This window comes from Corvus brachyrhynchos, unplaced genomic scaffold (genome assembly GCF_000691975.1).
Source record: "Corvus brachyrhynchos isolate BGI_N302 unplaced genomic scaffold, ASM69197v1 scaffold149, whole genome shotgun sequence".
Classification (NCBI taxonomy): domain Eukaryota; kingdom Metazoa; phylum Chordata; class Aves; order Passeriformes; family Corvidae; genus Corvus; species Corvus brachyrhynchos.
Window position 1 is genome coordinate 245,688 of NW_008240021.1, and position 6,108 is coordinate 251,795.

At 53.1% G+C, this 6,108-nt stretch overlaps 1 protein-coding gene across 1 annotated transcript in view; it reads left to right on the forward strand.

The window, feature by feature from the left end:
• The window catches only part of SMIM11A (small integral membrane protein 11A), a 13,634-nt gene extending 11,101 nt beyond the window's left edge, over positions 1-2,533 (forward strand). The window contains exon 4 of the mRNA XM_017743349.1: positions 579-2,533. The gene's annotated coding sequence lies outside the window, so the exon portion shown is untranslated. The remainder of the gene's footprint in view (positions 1-578) is intronic.
• Positions 2,534-6,108: the final 3,575 nt, after the last annotated feature.

Here is a 6,108-nt window from a genome sequence, read left to right on the forward strand (position 1 = left end):
GAGAGCGGAGCTGGCCCGGCCCTGCCCCGCGGGAGGAGCTGCAGCCCCTGAGGAGTCTCCCTCAGCCTTCTCCAGCTGGACATTCCAAGTGCCCTCAGCTGCTCCTTGTGTGGCCCTTCCAGACCCTTCCCCATCCTTTGGACATCTCTCTCACGTTGCAGCACCACGTGGAAAACAACCCAATGTCCAACCCAGGAGTGTGTGGGGATGGCTCAGGTAAAATTTCCAAAACCTGAGTTGATGTTTTCCCCCTGGATTTGCTCCAAGGGCCATTTTTGGCTGTGAGTGACCGGGGACCAAGAGCTGGCACAACCCAAGTCACTCCCCAGTTTGGCACTGGCTTTGAAGCTGGTTTGTCTTGGCTGCTGGAGCAATTCCAGAGTGTCTGGGCTCAGCTGGACCTCGCCTGGCACACGTGTGGAGCAGTTTGGAATAATCCCAGCACCAGCTGATAACAGGAATTCCTGGCAGCTGCCACGAGTTATCCCATACAAATGGGCTCCTTCCTGTGGAGGGAAAGTTTGTTTGGGCACAGATGAGTGATTCAGCTTTTATCCGTGTGTATTTCCATATGGCAGCCATGCCTGCTGGATCAGAGAGAGCTCCTGGAGGTGTCCATGTGTCCCAGCATCCCTGCAAGGCTGTCCCAGTCTGTCCCAAGGCTGGGATGTGGCTGTCACATGGAGGAGGATGGATGTGGCTGCTTCCTGTTGATCCCTAGGAGCACAGATGGGTGACTCTCCTTCTTGATTATCCTTTTTTTATCACCTGGACTTCCTCCTGCTGCTTGGCTTTGCTCCCCAGTGCCTCAGCTTCTAATGGTGTGGCCCTTTCCCAGTCCTCCAGCTCTTTTTATCTGCTCTGACTCATTTCTCTGGCCTAAACTCAGGCTCATTTCCCAGCCTGGTGCTCCTCAGTGATGTGGGGAGGCTCAGAGCCAAGCACCAACAAATGGCAGCTCCTGACAGCGGGGTTTGAGTCAAAGAAATGAGTCTGGGCCTTGTGTTTGTGCTCTAAACCAGCTCTGTTATTTTGCTTTTCTCACCCAGACCATCATTAGTGTGTTCCCTCCTCTTCCCATGCCTCTTCCTCTCCCACCTGGGCCCTGCAGGAAGGAATTCCAAGGAATAAGCTCACAGGGACAGAGGATGAGCTTTGAGTGATGTCTCTTGGCTTTCCATTCCTGGCTTTCCATTCCTGGCCACCCTTCTCCCATTCTCAGTGGTCCCCACTTTGCCTGCTCACTCTCTAAAGCCCTCATCCCAGAATCCCAAATCATCCAGCTTGGGAGAGCCCTCCAGGACCATCCAGTCCCACCATAATCACCCCTAAATTATGTCCCCAAGTGCTTTTGGCCCTGGGTTGCAAAAAGCTGTCAGGACTGAAGCCTGGAAAATGGGGGAAAATGTTCCCATCTAAAAATGTCTCGTGACACCCATTACAGACCTGCTCCAAGAGCTGGAGGAAAAAGAAATGTTTGTGGGGTTTTTTTTCCACGAAGATGAGGCTTAGAAAAGCATTTAGAACTCATTAGTCAGTGAAACAGCATGGAAGTTCAGGTGATTTGCATTCCAGCTGGAGCAGAGGGATGTCTGTGACAGCTTCTCCCCCAAGATTTGCATCTGACTCTGCCTCTTGTCTTTATGCAAAGATCCTTTAATCATTTTTCCCACATTTTAGAGAAAAATTTCCACACACACACAGATTGCTAAGTGAGACCAGAGCTTGGCTTTGCTCTCCTGCCATGGTCAAGTGCCCTGAGCCTCCCTCCAAGAGCTCCTGCTGGCAAAGCCAATACAACAATAGGGATTTAAACGCTGCTGAGGAGCTGGGATGTTGTTTCAAGGGCTCTTGACTAAGGTGCTGCTGTTGGGTAACATCCTCCCATTAACTCGAGTCAGATGTTCAAGGAATTGCTTGTCATCCCAAATTACCAGTTGAGTCACAACTGCATGAGCCACAATATTTTTCTTCCCCACGAAGGGTTACAGGGTTTTGTGGCAAACATGGGATGTAATTACCCCGTACAGCAGCAGAGGGGGAGTGGAGGAAACACAAGGACTCATCTTGGAGGGGTTTCTGTAACATCCCAAAGTTCCTTGGGTTTCAGACTCAGCTCTTTTCCCTGCCCACGGGTTTCCATGCTCATTAAAAAGGACTGGGGAGAAAAGTTTTGCCAGGCCTCAACCTCCCAGAGGGAAAAGGGAAGAGGTTTCACAAAGCTTTCCCAGCTCTTTCCAGGAAAAGGAGACAGTTCTGGTTTTCCCTTTGTTTGCTGGGAAACTGGCAGCAAACACTTCCTCTTTCCTAATGCTTGTTTCCATTAAATCCTTCCTGGGGGCTTCCCCCTCATCTTCCCAAAGAATACAAACCAGGAAACACAATTCCTGGGATACAAACTGCCTCCTTTGGATACTTCCTTGCTGCTAAAATGGGTGGGGAGCAGGTGATTGGAGTTCTCCAGCCTGGAGAAGAGAAGGTTCTGGGGAGATTTTAGAGCCTTCCCAGGGCCTAAAGGGGCTCCAGGAGAGCTGCAGAGGGACTGGGGACAAGGCATGGAGGGCCAGGAGCCAGGGAATGGCTTCCCAGTGCCAGAGGGCAGGGCTGGATGGGAGATTGGGCAGGAATTGTTCCCGGGGAGGGTGGGCAGGCCCTGGCACAGGGTGCCCAGAGCAGCTGGGGCTGCCCCTGGATCCCTGGCAGTGCCCAAGGCCAGGCTGGACATTGGGGCTGGGAGCAGCCTGGGACAGTGGGAGGGGGATGGAACCAGATGAGTTTTCAGGTCCTCCCAACCCAAACCGTTCCATGGTTCCATGACCCTGTGATCCCATTCCTGGTCCCATGGACTGTGCTGTGTCAGGGATGGCAGGACACACTTTTCCATGGAACAAGGGTGGAAACACTGCCTGGAACCCGCAGCTGTTGAGCCCTGGAACCAAATCCCAGGGAGGCAGCAGAGCCAGGACTCTGAGCCTTTCAGGTCTGGGCTTGTTCTCCTTCCTATGAATCCAGACACAACAGTGGAGCCCTGGGATTTGTGCTGGTCTGACTGGAGCTGTTCCTCGTCCCCAGCCCCTGGGAGGTGTCAGCAGGGCAGGGCAGCAGCCACTGGGCCATGGGGTGAGCAGCAGCTGTGTCTCAAGAAAAGCTGAGCGCTGTGCAATCCCTGCCTTTCCCCGGGGAGAGAGGCACCAGAACTATTCCTTTCCTCATTCAGGTTTCACACCGCTCCAAATCCATCAGCACGGCCTGGGAGCCTGGGAGGAGCGGCTGAGGGAGCTGGGAAAGGGGCTCAGGCTGGAGCAGAGGAGGCTCAGGGGGGACCTTGTGGCTCTGCACAAGTCCCTGACAGGAGGGGGCAGGGAAAGGAGGAGAGGAAATGGCCTCAAATGGCACCAGGGGAGGCTCAGGTTGGAGATTGGAAACAATTTTTCCCTGCCAGAGTGGTGAGGCCTTGGGATGAGCTGCCCAGGGAGTGCTGGAGTCACTGTCTCTGGGAGTGCTCAGGAGGAGTCTGGATGTGGCCCTTGGGGACAGGCTTTGGGGTGCTGCTGGTGCTGCTGGGGTGGCACTGGGTGATCCTGAAGGGCTCTTCCAGCCTTGATTCTTCTGGGATATTTAGTGGAGCAATTTCTGCCTCAAGACAATGTGGAATTATGGTCAGGGTTAAGATACCAGGACCATAAAATCACTCCTGCCCCCTCCAGTCTCTCCCTTTCCCTTCCCTCCTTTTTTGCTCCATTTCCCATTCCCTGCTGCCTCCCTCACACAGAACATGAGCAGATGTTTTTGCTGAAGAATCTGAAGCTGAGAAAAGCTGGGTTATTTTTCTTTTCCTATTCACATCTCAGCTCTGGAGAATTAAATCTGTGGATTCTTCTGAAGGTCCCTTGTTTCACATCTCTCTCTGACACAAAAATTCCCATTTCAATGATTTCCAGACACAGGAGGAGCACAGCACAGGTTTGTCTCTTCGGTGAATCATAACTTCTTTCTTTTATGTTTTTATGGCCTTAATTCTCTCAGAAATCCACAAGGAACACAATAATAATGTAAATTGGGAGCCACTTCCAAAAAAAAAAAAGGAGGAAAATGTTCAATGAACTTGGGAAAACTGTTACAAAACACCACTTTGCATCGCTGACCATGGGAAATCACCAAATTTCACTAATTAATGGCATGGGGAAGAAAAATCTGCCCTGATGAGGTGCCAGATTTTATCCTGAGAGGCTGAATTTAATGCCTTAAAGCCTGAACCAACCACTAATTGGTGGGAACTTCCCTTTCAGGGAGATTTCTCCTGCCTGTCCCTGAGAAGTTCCTTGCAGAGTGGTGGCAGTGAAGTGCTCGGTGTTGGGAGTCACTGAGCTGGCACCAGGTTTTAGGGGGGAAAATCTGAATTTCCCATTTTCACCAGATTTTAATGTGACTGCAGTGGGAAAGGCACTTGGAATCCTTCAGATTTATTCAATTCCCTGCTCAGGAGCAGATCCCCCTTGGAGTCAAAGACAGACTTGACCTATAAAATTCATTTTCCGGCCCTGTCTTTGTTGAAATTTGGGGGATTTACGTCCAAGGCATGGTCTCCTGACTCCCTATAACAGAGGACTTTGCAAGAGGTGGTGAAACTGGATTTTTGGCCCATTTTTGTGTAAATTATCTGTCCCTGATCCAAGCAGAGCACAGATGCACCTGGTCGTGGGATACACCTGAAACGAAACATTCGGATTTCAAATTCTCTCTTTTATTAGTGTTCCTTTAATATGTGCTTTTATCCTTAATAAAGGATACCAGGAGCAGAACCTGACAGGGATAATCCTGCTGGAATTACTGATTTTCCAAAGGGCACATTTAAAGGCCTGATGATGGCCTGAGGTCCCCCAAAAAACTCATTCATGGATCTCACTATTGAAGAACTGGATGTAAAGTGTGGGAAGAAAAGCCTGGAGGGAATTATTCCCTAATTCTTTTGGTGCCTAATTCTCTTGGCACTCACTGGAAGTGCAAATCCTATTCTCTGTTCCCTAATTTGAAGGTGGTGCTTCACAGACTCACAGGATGGGTTGGGTTGGGACATGTGGTGCCAGCTGCCTGCTCCAGCATCATCCCAGAGCCCAGGGCCCAGGAGTGTGGATATTCTGGAACATCCCCAGGGAGGAGGCTCCAGCCCCTCTCTGGGCTCTGTTCCAGCCCGGGCCCTGCCCAGGGCAGCAGTTCTGCCTCCTGTGCAGGGCAATTGCCGGGCTCAGGCCCTGCCCGTGGCTCTGGTGCCGCTGCCGGGCCCCGGAGCAGAGCCCGGGCCCTGCCCTGAGCCCTCCCTGCAGCCAGGGACACCCAGGGCTGAGGGCCCCTCTCAGCTGGGGCTCCTCTCGAGAAAAAAAACAGTGTGTGCTGGGCACGGAGCTGCTCCAGGCCCTTCCTCAGCTGCGCAGCCTCCGCCGGCCCCGCTCCAGGAGCTCCCTGGCCCTGCTGGGCTGAGGAGCCAGAGCTGGGCACGGCACCCCAGAGGTGCCCCCAGGGCTGGGCACAGGGGCAGGATCCCTCCCTGACCTGGTTGTTTCCTTGTTTAATTATTTAATTTATTTATTTCACCCTGCGCCAGTCAGAACGTGCCATTCTCGAGACAGACACAAAAAGGCTCCGTGACTTTTGTCATTCTTGCCTTTAGCTCCCTCCTGACTGTGAGTGGGCACCAAGGGGAAACCGGTGAGGGAAGAGCTGTGGGAGCAGCCAGGCAGTGTCCTGGGGTTCAGGAATGAAGCAGGGCTTCCCCTCTCCTTCCCTGTTCCCTCCCTTCTCCCTGAGCTGTTCCAGGCTGAGGATGGTGTTCCTGAGGCCTTGGGGACAGGCAAGGTCTGTCACTGCAGTGGCCCAGGGTGAGGCTGCCAGGTGGCATCGCCGCAGCTCTGGCTGTCCCTGCCTCCTTCAACCCCCCAGTCAGACCGTCCTGGTGAGGGCAGAGAAGGGGCAGCACTAATGGCTCCCTGTGCCAGGGACAGGAACCTGGCTGGGGCTGGGCCAGGGCAGGCTCAGGCTGGAGAGCAGGGAAAGGTTCTTCCCCCAGAGGCTGCTGGGCACTGCCCAGGCTCCCCAGGGAATGGGCACGGC